The sequence below is a fragment of the Epinephelus lanceolatus genome, chromosome 10 (assembly GCF_041903045.1).
Source record: "Epinephelus lanceolatus isolate andai-2023 chromosome 10, ASM4190304v1, whole genome shotgun sequence".
Taxonomy (NCBI): Eukaryota; Metazoa; Chordata; class Actinopteri; order Perciformes; family Serranidae; genus Epinephelus; species Epinephelus lanceolatus.
Window position 1 is genome coordinate 37,405,880 of NC_135743.1, and position 15,726 is coordinate 37,421,605.

Here is a 15,726-nt window from a genome sequence, read left to right on the forward strand (position 1 = left end):
GGTTAAAGTTAAACAGTGCTCTGCGTAGCCATGTACAGTTATGCTATGCTATCCACAGTCAACATTACAAGTATATCAATGGATAGGAGAGTTGCTTTGAAGTGTTGCTTGCTAGTTGTTGATTCTGTGGTTGTGGGTTAGCCAGTAGGAAGAGTTGTGATTCCGATGCCGTCTTTGCTGTGTTAATTGTGCAGATGATGAATCCGAACTTAGCCTTTCAACACTGACATCACAGAAAAGACAAAGAAACTAAAGCCCCGTTTCCACCAAGCAGTCCAGTACAGTACAGTTCAGTGTGGCATGCATTTTTTCCGTTTCCACTATGAAAATTTGTGGATGGTACCAATGCTCCTAACCGTCCCCATTTTTAGTCACCCCTCTGTTGGGGTAGCCTGGAAATCTAGACCCAAATCTAGAAAGATTTAGGGTCTGGCTATGAGAAATGCAAATAGCCCAACTCAAGGGGTGGCACCAAGCATGCATTTGAAAATATCACTGCACGCAATTTGATATCACTACAACCAATCAGAACAATACACGGGGTGACGTATACACTTAGCTACCTGCGGAGCTAACTGGTAGATTAGACTCTTGCCGTACCTGATCGGCAAAACAGCAAAAACGTCCTTCTTGCAAATAAAGACTCGAGCGTCTTCTTCTGTTCCTCTTTTAGAGAAGAAGCCAAGTCTAACTCGTTCATTGTAGCGGCCAAAGCCGTTTCAAACAACTGGTGTTCATCCGTAGCCATCTTGCAATGTTTACTGACTGATTCCGGACTTCGTCGCAGCGCTGTCATCATCTGTTTAGCTCGCCTTTGCCCCGCCTATATCAGATACACCGATGTGATTGGTGCAGCTCGGCTCCAACGGCATGGGTAATGAGCATCATTACTGATTGCCAGAGTGACTCGCTGAGCAAATTCATATTGTGCTTTAGCGAGAACTCTGGATTTCCAGGGTACTGCTGGGGTACCATGCACACTCGTCTGGTACTGATAGGTGGAGCTGTGAAGACTACAGTCTGTTGATTGGTCAATAGAGGGCAGTAACTCTGTCTCAGGGCTGAGTTGTGGCTGGTTTTGAGGCTTATCTAACCACTGTTCATACCATGGCAAGTCTTACATATATTAGTAAACTGTAACAGTAAAATGTAAGGTTTTTTTCTCTGCCTCGGCAGCTGTAGTCTGAGAAAAAAATATAAATTCACCGGGCTGGCTGCCAGCAACTTGTAATGTTTACTTGTAATGTTACTCAGTGCCTGAGTTGATGATGTAAATCCATATGCACACCTTAAATTTCAGACTCTGAACACTGACCACCACCAAGTGGATCTTCAAGCATTTAAGATATAAATTTCGACGGGTTATGTGAACTGCATATATTCTTATCCTCACTTGAGAAAAAAAAGCATCATTGAGTGTCGTTCTTGTGGGCTCCAGCAACGCTAAATCCCTGAGCTTGCCTGAGAAGGACTAAATGCACAAACCTGCTTTTTTAAAATATCCCATTGAGAGAGACTCTCACTGCAGCTTGTTTTATTTTGTTCTGAAATTGTCAGTGTGCAACCCTGTTCTGTGGACGATAAACAAGGTGCAGGCTTCCATCTTTGTCACCGATGATGAGGTATTACAGTGAGTGCTGGACGGAGCAGTGAACATCCCTGCCGTTTGCGGTGGAAACGCTAATTGGACCTACTGTAGGGTCTACATACCATGCCTGAAGGATTACTTTTGGTTCCAAAGGTACTATACCGAAAGTGTTTGGTGGAAATGGGGCTTAACTATTTGAGGCAGCAGTTGACCAGCAGCTTCCGTTTTCAGCTAGATAAAATTACGTTTTTTGTCAATGGAGTCTGGCTTTGAAGAGAGTATGGATAAGTTTCACTTTTAGTTCAGTTCCTCATCAGAAGGGGCTGTCTGTTTGGGAAGGACTGATCATAAAATGGAATAACTGACACTTGGATTATACTGCATAAGTTGTGTGAGAGTTTGTAAACAGATGTTTGGATTCTTTGTTCACCAGAGGCATGTGAGAAAAACAAGGTTTACCTTATAAACTCTACATAACACACAGAGTAACAGTGAGTAGGCTAACTGACAGAGATGGGACCAAGTCACACATGTGCAAGTCTCAAGTAAGTCTCAAGTCTAAACCTTCAAGTCTCAAGTAAGTCCCAAGTCATTTTTTCTTGGGCAAGTCAAGTCAAGTCAAGTCACAGGTTATGTCAAGTCAAGTCAAGTCAAGTCAAGTCCTGTAATAGGTCAAGTCAAGTCCAAGTCAAGTCACCTTATTATTGTAATTTTACCTGCAGAATCTGATCTTAATAAAGTGAAAAGACAAGATATAAGTAACTGTCAGTAAACATTGACTTCATCGCTGCAGTGTTTACTTTGCAGGGACGACCCCCATGCGTGCGCACACACACACACACACACACACACACACACACACACACTAACCAAGGCAGCGGCCAAAATCACCCATTTAGCTCATTTAACTCTGTGTTGCTCATTCATAAAACGTACAGCCGGTCTTGTGATGAACCGGTCGGAATGTTCGCTCACGTTTTCTGGGGTTAATGTTAGCAAATAAATTAAAAAACAAGTTCCACCAAACCGACCCACCTCCCCCCACCCCACTCCCTAGCTAACATTAGCTAACTACCGACTAACCAGATAATATTAATTAATTGACAAGCACTTACTGGGCAGAATGATGACTCTCGGTACCCCTCCCGCTGACATGTTGATGCCTATCTGATATAAGAGGGCCTGTTTCTTCAATAAACACATAAGGTACGTAGAGAGGGCATGACTGATTGACAGGGTAGTGATCCAATCATGACAACGCCATTCTCAGCCTGCGCTCCTACCGGGGAATCAACATTATTTTTTAAATTAATTTATTAATTTTATATTCTAACCGAAAACATGATGTGAATAACACTCAAGTCATTCAAGTCATCGTGTCTCAAGTCAAGTCCCGAGTCTTTAACTTCCAAGTCTGAGTCAAGTCTCAAGTCTTTTATTTTTTTTTCAAGTCAAGTCACAAATCATCAAAACAGCGACTCGAGTTGACTCGAGTCCAAGTCACAATGACTCGAGTCCCCATCTCTGCTAACTGATGTAAAAATGGTCAAGTATTCCTTTGAAATGTGTGTTCTTCCTCCTCCTACTCAGTCCTTTTTCTCTGTGCTGCAGGTTAGAATTTTGCACAAAGTCACATCAAAGCGCTAAATTCTTTTAAGATGGAGCTCGTCACAGACAGAATGATTTCAACATGGAGGAAGCTCTGCGCTGGCTGCTGCTTCCTGCAACCCACTGTGAGGGAGATGGCTAAAAATTGCTGGCAGTAGCTGCATGTGTCCACACTGTCAGATCTGAGGGGGGAGTCCCTCTCTCTCTCTCTCTCTGCTTCTCTCTCTCTCTCTCTCTCTGGCGCTCTCTCTCTCTCACAGCTCAGCATCTCCACTCTCACGAAGCGTGAATCCACTGTTCTGATGCTCCACAGAGGCACAGTCCAGTGTATCTGAGCCACTCGTGGGAAGGATTTGAGTCACAGCCTCAGCGAGAGGTGAGTCATTCTTTATCTCTGTCTCCCCACTTATGGATTTTTACCACCACCTCAGAATTACACCACCTCTTTGTATTTTTGCATTTTATTTTTCTCAGAACAATCCATTTTTACAATCGCTGCTATTACATTGGCTAGCTTTCAAGTGTTAGTGACATCATCATACCTGATTAATTTTTTAGTTACTATGCTATTTGTATGGAAACTTCATGTTTGTCTCTGGTATTAAATGTGGTGTTTGAATTGAACTGACAGGATTTTTAGGCTTACATGACATGATGTTGCAGCTGCATGATATTTTCAAGGTTTTTTTACTGTAATTATTCAGATGGTATTTTCTACTTTTTATTGGGGGAATCTGGCTGACCATTATAATATGACAGTACTTTTAACAAGATCAACTACTAACAGCTTCATATAAATCTATAAATCATATTATATTTATATGAATTTATGATACGCCTCTCCAAATCATCAGTTATGGTATAAAATAAGCCTTTTGGCCAACCACCTGTATTTGCATGACTTAAAGCCAACACTGTCCAAACACTGTCCATAAATGAATAGTTCACATGGGGTATAAAACTGTTTTATAAGCTTTTGTAATTTATTCAAAGCTGTGCAGCATATGTATTCAGAAGAAAATAGTGCCAAAAAAAACCTTGATGTCTGTAAAGAAATGAGGCCACTGTGGTTATATGAATTCATTATTTTGCTGAGGCTATGATTTCACAGTGCAGAGAGAGCTCTGCTACTTCACAGACACAAACACAGAAGAGGTCCAGATACTGCACAGTCTTATGTGTCACACTGTGTGGGACAAAAAAAAAAGGAGCAAATGAGCAACACAATGAGAAAGACTACTAATTATTTCAGCATTAAGAAAATTTAATGATGCCACTCACATTGTGCAGGAAATGCTTTCTTCCTCTGTCTAATTGTCACTGTAATAATTTCCTAGAGAAAATATCGTTTTCTCACAAAGATTAGTCACCACAGTGGCAAAGCAGCAGCAGTGAGCATCACTCGGTGTGAGACGCGGATCTGCCTTTTTATGGACTGACCTGAATCTGGTTCCTGATAAACATGTCTCCTGCTGGGGGGCCAAAAATTTGTCTCGTTATAATTCTATTATTTGGTTTCCATTGTGAAGTATGTATGCTTCGCTCTGGCATCTGCAGGTGGAAGGATGTGTGGCAAGTCACTATACTAAAGCTAATGTAAGTAGTGACTCATAAGACACAGCTGGCTTTAAGAATATATTTGGAAAATAGCTGCACAACCTTACATGCATGGTACACAGAACAGCATCAGTTCTCACTGGGGGTCCTTAGCACCCTTATGTCAGGTATTTAAAGGTCCAGTGTGTAGCAATTGGGAGCATCTTATAGCAGAAATGGTATATAATATTCATAACTATATTTTCATCAGTTTATAATCACCTAAAAATATTAGTCATTGTGTTTTCATTACCTTAGAATGAGCCGTTTCTATCTACACACAGAGCGGGTCCTCACCCTGAGCAGACAGATCAAACAGTGGCTCCAGATAGGGCCATTTGCATTTCCTGTTGGCCATGGTTCTCCTACATACGTAGCACATGGGAAAAGTTTCAATTTTGCAACCTCATTGTTAGATGCCGCTAAATCCTACACAGTGGACCTTTAAACGCCTTAGCCAAAAACAGACATTACTGTCTGATCATCTATTAACAGTTTCACAATTGGTTTGCAATTATCAACATACCCTCACGGAACAGTCCATATGATATTCTACAAAAATGCACACACAACAGTTCGTATCATATCCTACGAATTGGTGCCCCACGAATGACTTTTCATACTTAATGTACAGTTACCTAATTAACATAAAGTTACAGAGGTTGGGGTTTAGGAAAAGAAACAAACCTTAAAATGACTCACAGATTACACAGTTTCAATTATACGTCTACTGGGGAAGGTCCCAGGGGAAAGTCTGCATTTTTGTGACCCATCCACCACGCCAGCCTGCCTCCTTTTAAGAATACTTGAGACTGCTTTCTTGTTTACTCCCATCAGCAACCGATGTCATGTGATTGCAGCCTTTCAAAATATGTGGGACATTTATGACTTTGGGTGCATCACTTTTTGTGGTAAAACATACAAACACTTTATGAGAACAGCCTGAATATATACTATAGCTATACTCTAACAAGCACATGACTTTGACCCAGGAAACCAGTGTTTGTGTCCTTTGTGAAACTTAAGTCAAGATTGAGTTATTTTGTCACATCAGTCATTAGTCAGTCATTAGCCATAAGTCACGTGGTCGACTCACATGACTAACATAAACTATGGTCTTTTCCTAACCCTAACCAAGTATTTTTGTTGCCTAAATCCAAGCAACAGCCCCCTCTGATTAATAAACAATGCAAGACATAACAAAAAGGCTGTCACTATAATGATGCCAGGAGCTTCTGCCCAAGCATCAAAATATGACGAGTAGGGATGATTTTACATTGCATGATAATATCAGTGATATATATAAGACTGCAGAAATTGTAGGCTATCCATATAGACAAATCATTTCTAGTTCCTTGTGGACCTGTTTTGTTAGCTATAATTCAAGGTGTTTAATTTTGAAAATTTAAATACCACCAAATATGATCTGAAACAATGAAACATTTTTTTGTTATAGAATACTTCCATGTCTACATCACACTATGTCCAGCAGCCTGTTTCAGTATTTCAGTGTATCAGCCATGTCAAAAAGAATAATTCTGATCATGTTCATACAAAGTGCATCTGTATGCATATGAATATGTATAGATATATGTATGTATATACATCAGAAACTAAAATGTTCTGTTTAATGCATGATTTGTTTCAGTTGAAATCTACTGTGGATCACAGACATACTGTCAGACCTAACTATTCCAGGCTGGTATGGTGATTTTCCAGAGAAATATGGCCAATGATCTTGCAGTCTAATTTACATAATTCTCCAAGTGAATCTGTCGGTGGCAGCCACCAACAATTAATTAGCATAAGACTACAAGCCAAGGAATTTTTAATCATTATTTGAATGGTGATCATGCTGTCATTTTTGGGATGTCAGGAAGAAGAAGAAAATGGCATTTAACACTGTGTTTGTGACGTGTAACCATGGCAACCTTTGAAGAGGTCCTCATGATCAGTGTTTTCTATTGTCCCTGTCATTGTCATTGGAGTCAGTCACATCATGATCAGCTGCAGACTGAGATATGACAGTTGTGGTATATCTGTTTCCACTTGTGCTGTCTGTACAGACCACAGTGAGAGGAGGCTCAACAGGAGCTCTCTCTGCTAGTGAGCTTTCAGATCCTGATAGACAGAAGGCATTTAACAGTGCTGTCCTTCAATTTGTGCAAATTGGAGAATAAAATGTCATTATTAAGTGTTTCTGAAATTATACAGGTTTTTTTTTTTTTTTTCCCCAGATGTAGAGCACGGTGCCCTGAAACTGACTAAACAAATCAGAGGTTATCAGACAAATTATAAATATAACTGAATACATCAAATCACACGATTAGTTAAACACGAAAAATGGAGTGTAAAAGGGAATCTAGTGATTTCTTCTTAATCAGCTGGTGAAAAAGAAATTCTTTTTTTTTTCCTTAAGCACCATTGATGGAATAAATTAAAACCTGATTATGTGTGTTTAAAATTAGTGGTGTTATCGAGTTGACTGTGTGACTAGCTATCTCACGTGAAAATATTGATAGGTTAACAACCCTTTAATGCACTGTTCAGACATCAGCTCCTTTTGAGTCACTACATCTTTATTCAAAAATGTGTAGAACTAAACTCTAAACTCCTAATTCAGCTATCTCTACCATTCACTTTAGGTATGTTATGCTAAAAAAATCCACTAGATGCCAAATAGTGGGCCTTTTCAGTTCACCTCCTACAGGAAGTTAGTAACAAAAAATGTCACTCCAGACGTGAGGACCGCCATCTTTGTTTGAGGGAAAGCAGGTGTGTAGCCTATTCTGCTATCTGTACACTGCAAAAACTTGAGTGATCTTCAGTTTTTCATCCTTCTGGTTGATTTCACAACCTTAAGTTACATTTTGATTGAAGAACAGCAAGAAAATGTGGCGTTCAACTATTTCAAAGCCCTTTCTGGTGATTGTAAGGCAAGTCAACTTGCCCTTGCACTCACGAGCATGACATGGTTGGTACTTTAACCATAATTACTGCATACATTATATTTTTTTACTACTTTATTACTTAAGTTACTGTGTTATTTATTAATGGGTAGCTACATTATTTATATTTAAGTAGTAATAGATTCAGCATTACTGAGTTACCAGTAAATTATTATTTCATTGTCATTTATAGCACACTGTATATTGTTTCATTTGTATTTTCATGTGCAGTGTTTAAGTGGAGTCATTGTGTTTCCTTGGTTATGAGCTAATTGGTTCCTCCCTGACCTTGTTTTGTGGGGACAGGTATGGGTGATACACAAGAGAGAGCGAGTACTTGGGCCCAATTCCAATCCGATCCCTTACAGACTCACTGACTTAGAGGCGCGTTCATGTGAAGTGCGTGAGTGTGTGAGGGCTGTCCCATGTCAAATCGTCAAGTCAGTGAGTCAGTGAGTGAGCCCTTTATGCCCCCTTACCGTAGGTCAGCATTGATGCGGACTTACGGTAAGGAAATTACCCACAGTACAGCGTTGTGACGTCAAATACAGGGGTTGCCCTCGGAACACCGGAAGTAACACGGTCGGCAGATATGCAAACATTAATGTTATGGAAGGAGAGCGAAAAAACAGATAGATAAACAATGAAACATTACATTAACAAGGATTTAAGATGGTACATAAACACACATGAAGTCAGAGGAATACCAGTGGTTATATTCCACACACAAAGAATATATATCTATATAGATAGATAGATAGATTTATCTATCTATCTATCTATAGATATACAGTACAGGCCAAATGTTTGGACACACCTTCTCATTCAATGTGTTTTCTTTATTTTCATGACTATTTACATTGTAGATTCTCACTGAAGGCATCAAAACTATGAATGAACACATGTGGAGTTATGTACTTAACAAAAAAGGTGAAATAACTGAAAACATGTTTTATATTCTAGTTTCTTCAAAATAGCCACCCTTTGCTCTGATTACTGCTTTGCACACTCTTGGCATTCTCTCCATGAGCTTCAAGAGGTAGTCACCTGAAATGGTTTCCACTTCACAGGTGTGCCTTATCAGGGTTAATTAGTGGAATTTCTTGCTTTATCAATGGGGTTGGGACCATCAGTTGTGTTGTGCAGAAGTCAGGTTAATACACAGCCGACAGCCCTATTGGACAACTGTTAAAATTCATATTATGGCAAGAACCAATCAGCTAACTAAAGAAAAACGAGTGGCCATCATTACTTTAAGAAATGAAGGTCAGTCAGTCCGGAAAATGGCAAAAACTTTAAATGTGTCCCCAAGTGGAGTCGCAAAAACCATCAAGCGCTACAACGAAACTGGCACACATGAGGACCGACCCAGGAAAGGAAGACCAAGAGTCACCTCTGCTTCTGAGGATAAGTTCATCCGAGTCACCAGCCTCAGAAATCGCAAGTTAACAGCAGCTCAGATCAGAGACCAGATGAATGCCACACAGAGTTCTAGCAGCAGACCCATCTCTAGAACAACTGTTAAGAGGAGACTGCGCCAATCAGGCCTTCATGGTCAAATAGCTGCTAGGAAACCACTGCTAAGGAGAGGTAACAAGCAGAAGAGATTTGTTTGGGCCAAGAAACACAAGGAATGGACATTAGACCAGTGGAAATCTGTGCTTTGGTCTGATGAGTCCAAATTTGAGATCTTTGGTTCCAACCGCTGTGTCTTTGTGAGACGCAGAAAAGGTGAACGGATGGATTCCACATGCCTGGTTCCCACTGTGAAGCATGGAGGAGGAGGTGTGATGGTGTGGGGGTGTTTTGCTGGTGACACTGTTGGGGATTTATTCAAAATTGAAGGCACACTGAACCAGCATGGCTACCACAGCATCCTGCAGCGACATGCCATCCCATCTGGTTTGCGTTTAGTTGGACGATCATTTATTTTTCAACAGGACAATGACCCCAAACACACCTCCAGGCTGTGTAAGGGCTATTTGACCAAGAAGGAGAGTGATGGAGTGCTGCAGCAGATGACCTGGCCTCCACAGTCACCGGACCTGAACCCAATCGAGATGGTTTGGGGTGAGCTGGACCGCAGAGTGAAGGCAAAGGGGCCAACAAGTGCTAAACACCTCTGGGAACTCCTTCAAGACTGTTGGAAAACCATTTCAGGTGACTACCTCTTGAAGCTCATGGAGAGAATGCCAAGAGTGTGCAAAGCAGTAATCAGAGCAAAGGGTGGCTATTTTGAAGAAACTAGAATATAAAACATGTTTTCAGTTATTTCACCTTTTTTTGTTAAGTACATAACTCCACATGTGTTCATTCATAGTTTTGATGCCTTCAGTGAGAATCTACAATGTAAATAGTCATGAAAATAAAGAAAACGCATTGAATGAGAAGGTGTGTCCAAACTTTTGGCCTGTACTGTATATTCTTTGTGTGTGGAATATATGATGACAATAACCAATAAATGATCACGCCCAGAGCCGCCAATGTTAACAACATTTTGTAGAGAGGGGGATAAGTGCTGTCCCATTCCTATTTGTAGCATCCAGAGCCCTTTCAGACTCTCACACTCAATCACTTACAGCTAACGTCAGTTAAGTCAGTGAGGGTTCAGGGCTTGAGTCTTTAGGGGCCGGATTGGAATTGGGCCCTGGTGCTTAAGTTGGAATGTGTTAGTACAGTCTTGCTGTGTTGGTAATAAACGAAGAGGAAATAACAAATGTTGTAGCCGGCTTATTATACACAGCCTGAAAGAACTGGGGAACAACTACAATCAAGAAAAGAGGGTTAGATTACCAATGGATGCTATAAGTTGTTAAGTTTCACATACAATTATATGCACGCTAGCTTAAAAATGAGGTTAAGTATGAGCTTGAGTACTTCAAACTGGCCAAGTCTGGTTCTATAATGACCATGGAAATGCAAGGGCAAACACACAGGCTTGGAGAATCACAATTATACTGTTATCATATGACTTACTAGAATTAGATTTGTTTACTTCTCTCACTTGTTATGAAATGGGTAGAGCACACATACATGTGATCTGACTTGGGGACATGGGTGTGTTTTGATTTAAGACTTCCGTTGGTGTTTACATGAGCCCTCTTAATGCCAGCCACTTTGTCCTTCACAGTTCCTTTACTGTGGTATGATATATAACTGGAGACTTGGCTGTTTGGTCTTGTTAGTGCACAACCAGTCACACAGCAGCTTGGTGTGTTGATGTCACAGAGAAAACAATCTTGCTTTGCCATTTTTGCGTCTGTATGAGACGCATCAGGCTTTCGACTAACATTAGTGTAAACCCATCTGAGTTAATGACCAACAATATCGAGCAAGAAAGTCTGTGTTGGGTGGGACGGATGATTGGGTCAAACAAGCACCATGGATGATATTAAAATAATGGCTGTAGTCACGTCACCCATTGGTTTGTGGAATCACATTCTGAAGCATCCAGTTTGGCATTCTGGCCATCACCATCTTGGATAGTGAACATGTTTGGATGAGAGGGTGGAACTGTGAAGGAGCGAGGGGTGGATCTGGCAGGCTATGGGGAAACCTTGCAGCCTGTCACTTTAAAACAACCAACCCCTTTATTGTGGGTAAATGTAAGCATCCTATACACCTCCATAGATAGACAGATAGATAGATTAGCTATAGAGACTGAAATGTTTTTTGTACCAGGCTATAAATATGTTTATATCTACAGTTAAATTGGCCATTTTAACATGGGGGTCTATGGGCATTGACTCGATTTTGGGGCCAGCCTCAAGTGGCCACTTGAAGAACTGCAGTTTCTGGCACTTTTGCGTTGGCTTCATTTTACAGCCCTGGAAGTTACACCTTGACGAATGCAAACTTTTGCCCAGGAGACTGTTGTTCATGTCCCGTGTGAAGCCAAAAGTCAGCGTGATTTTAATGACATAATGTAGCCACTTGCCATCACGTGACATTTGTGTCACATACATCACATGACATATGCGTCACTTGTTAACTATTTTAGCCCAAAACATAATCTTTTTTCTAAGACTAACAAATGACCTGTGTTACCTAAACCTGAGCTAGTTTTGGTGATGAATAGATATTGACAGGCTGTCCCTGAACGTCAATTTGGTACCTAGAGCATCATAGCTTGAAGTGCCGAGCCGCTGACCAAGCTGCAGTATTTGATGAGCTGGGAGTGAGAACTTGTTTGCTGATCACACTGATAACTGCATCATGATTTATTCATCAAAGTTAATAAGATTGTTAATATTCACATCATAAATGGATTATATTAGGCAAACTAGGACACATTACTGAGATCATATCAGTGGCCTATTTTGTTTAATGGCTAATTTTACTTGACTCGGCTATATGACTAGCCTGCTTGTTATGAAAATATACAGCACTGACATCATCTCTTTTCATATATTGTGATAAAAATGCAAATAGTGCAGGCTTACAGAATGTTGTATTGGTGTGATTAACATTTCCAAGTGATTAGATTTAATTACATTTTTTTCACTGTGCATAATTGATGTTGTCCTGCTCTTTGAATGAACAATGTAGAGCACATCTAAAGGTACACAAACATCCAGTTGTGACACTGTCCCCTTTATGTGGATTTCACTTTCCACATAAATATTGAAGTAACCTCCTAACAATGAAATATGCTCAGTAATATAGCAGCCATTCATGTATACTGTTTTAGCCCACAATGGGAGCCTTTACATTCACAGTAATAAAGAGTCTGCATGTGTCACGATTTAAAACTGTGTTCATATGTTCCTTTCATACACCATGTGGATAGTGTGCATCCATGGTGGGATTTCAAAGTCAGGTGATCATTAGCTGTTAGAAGCTCCAAGTGGGTCCAGTGTGGGTCTTCCTTTCTGTCTTGTAGCAGTGGCACAAGATCCCAGTCAATAGCTGACCCCCTGGGACACAGAGAGAGGGAACAGAAAAAAAACAGAGACAGGAGGACAAAAGAAGGGAGCAAAGGATCACAGCAGCTGAACTCAGTGAGGACGTGTGGTTGTAGCAGGAGATGTGCTAACATGAACACACTATCAGTCACACAGGCAAGCCTACGGCTTTTATTCAGATGAACTGTAGAAATTGTGCCAAGAGAGTGCAGGGTGGTTAGGTACGTAATCGTGCATTGATCATAACTAAGAGCATAATTTACACAGTACAATAGCTTACATCTTCACATGAGAGCAGCCACACATCATGTGCTGCACGCGCCCTCCGTCTCTGACATCACATCTTCAAACAGCAACACAAGTCAGATCAGAGCAAAAGGAAACAGACATCTGCATGTGTAAACACGCCACAGCAGAGTACAGGTGGCTACAATCAGCATATGACTCAAATATAGAACACTGAGTATAGTGTGTTCAACAGATATATGCTCCTCCAGTCACTCTGGGCTGTGCTGCTGACTCCTCAGCTAATACAAACACTAAGCCAAAAGATTCTCAAATTTGTTTCCATTAAAATTGAGAGCCCTGTCTTATGAAGCATGAAGAAGATTTAAAACAAAACAATCAGGAAATCCAACACTGGTTCCATCAAGATGTTTTCTTGTTCTTGAAATTAACTGATGTGAAAGACAATTTAGAATAAAAAATGATTTGACATCTTCCAACACGCTCTGTTAGTTATGAATGTGAAATGATTTCATCATATTACTAACGTGGATTCATGGATTTTCACTGAAAAATAAGGCAGTCTGAAGAAAAAAGTGACCCTCGTATATCATCTTTATTGCTGAGGTTGCTGAGGTTTGTCACAGTCAGTACTTTTAACAGTGGGCTTCATAGTGTCATTACTTGCAGCTACAGTCTCTATAGTTTGCATTATCCCAGCTGGGTTAAATTATAAGACAACGGGCCCCTGGGTACATATGCCTACATAAACAGCTACGTCAGTGATTTCAGTTCAGATACAGACACCAAAAGACAGCTTTTGCAGTGGTTTATACAACAGTTAGTTCCGGCCCTGCGATCTGATTGGTCGAGAGACAGTAAAACCGTGATGATATTGGAGTACAACATCACTGTTATTTCACTGTGTATGTATCACAGCTGATTGCAATCAACAATCAAATCAAAACTGACGGTTAGTGTCAGTTAGGTCAGCAGTTGCGTTGTAGGCTAATTAATTCATCCACTGTCAAACAGCCAAAAATATGGATTTATTTCCTAAAATAAGTTTTGAATTGAACTATGAATGGTCATCAGAGGAAGATGAGGGAGAGGAGAAGCTGAATCCATCTGAGCACACATCCAGGTTTGTCAGTGTTTCATCAGCGGAGCTCAATGACTTGGAGAAAAGCAACATACTGTCAGATCAGAAGGCAGAGTCGGCTGTGCGTGTGAAGCGACAGTCCACCATGCAGTCACCACAGACTTATTTCACCGGCTGCACAATTAATGGAAACGTGCAGATAAATGTGTATAAAGAGTAAGTGCCTGGTGCACCATGTCTGCGTTACATAGCAACGGTGACAGCAGAGTCCTGAGGGAACTATTTTTGTTGGTGGAAGCCAAATAAAATGCTTAAATTATCTATTTTGTCCTCATTTTTCAACATTTCTTAATCAGTCTTGCTTATTTAACTGTTGAACTGTTGTATAAAAGCAATATCACACTCAAGCTCGTGATGTTGTACTGTGATATCATCATGGCTGTGATTCGGTCATAGACACGAGGCCGCAGACCGAGTGCCGAAGACAATGTTGAAAAATGCCTCTCGTGTGATATTGCTTAAATGATATGCTGGCAGGTGGTGTATCATACCATTGCAAAAGGTGTGTCAGTTTATAACGCTACTGGAGGGAGTAACCTTGAAATGCTGCTGGTAACAATGTAATATAGGGCAGGTGGGCGGGTAGGTGCAATGGGTCCAACAAAACCCTGGACTTTCACACGAGAGGCAGCTGTACACTTCCCATGTCAATGTTAAGCGAAACCCGGATGATTTTTTCTAAACCTAACCACGTGCTTGTGTTGCACAAGGGAACGTCAACAACAAACACAGAGGGATATATAGTGCGTAATACCTAGATACTGATAAAGTAGCGATATTTGATGAGCTGGGATGGGAACGCATTATCATAAAAGGCCCCCCACAGGTAAAGCCGTGTCGCTTTTGGTCAGTTTCCATCTTTATTTGAGATTTTGCAACTTTGCTACTTGTTTATTCATTTCCATGCTTTAAATGCTGAAGCTGTCTAAAGCCTCACCAAAGCTTCCTGTCACAGCAGATCCACCCTGATCCTTTCTTTCCATAGATAATATAAAAACATAGGGCAGTCGTCCCCAACATGTACTGTCGAACTGACAAACTCAAGTACTCCTTCGCTGACACCACCAATAATGTGTTCTTCTGAATGGATTGTAAATATGTTATCTAACCACGTTAATTATAATATTAGAATTATAATTGGACAAGTGGATAAGTGGTCTAAACTGTTTTCCCTGTTACACTGTGGCAGCAAATGTAATCGCAAGCTGGATCGTGTTCACCAACCTTTTTTTTTTTTTTTTAGCATCCTGTCTGTGGTTAGGTTAAGGCAAGATCATGGTTTCAGTTTAATATTCATTCATCTTCTAACCGCTTCATCCTCTTGAGGGTCGCGGGGGGGGGGGGGGGGGGGGCTGGAGCCTATCCCAGCTGCATCGGGCGAGAGGCAGGGTACACCCTGGACAGGTCGCCAGACTATCCCAGCGTGACACATAGAGACAGACAACCATTCACACCTACGGGCAAATTAGAGTTATCAATTAACCTAGTCCCCAATCTGCATGTCTTTGGACTGTGGGAGGAAGCCAGAGTGCCCGGAGAGAGCCCACGCTGACACGGGGAGAACACGCAAACTCCGCACAGAAGGGCTCCCACACCCGGGATCGAACCGGCAACCCTCTTGCTGTGAGGCGACAGTGCTAACCACCACACCACCGTGCTGCCCCTTCAGTTTAATATTAATTTTATATTTTAGTT

The 15,726-nt window shown here is 41.0% G+C and overlaps 1 protein-coding gene across 1 annotated transcript in view; it reads left to right on the top strand.

Annotated features, from left to right (window-relative positions):
• The first annotated feature begins 3,434 nt into the window (after window positions 1-3,434).
• Window positions 3,435-15,726, top strand: part of mc5ra (melanocortin 5a receptor) — a 40,686-nt gene continuing 28,394 nt past the window's right edge. Inside the window, exon 1 of the mRNA XM_033641524.2 lies at window positions 3,435-3,572. The gene's annotated coding sequence lies outside the window, so the exon portion shown is untranslated. The remainder of the gene's footprint in view (window positions 3,573-15,726) is intronic.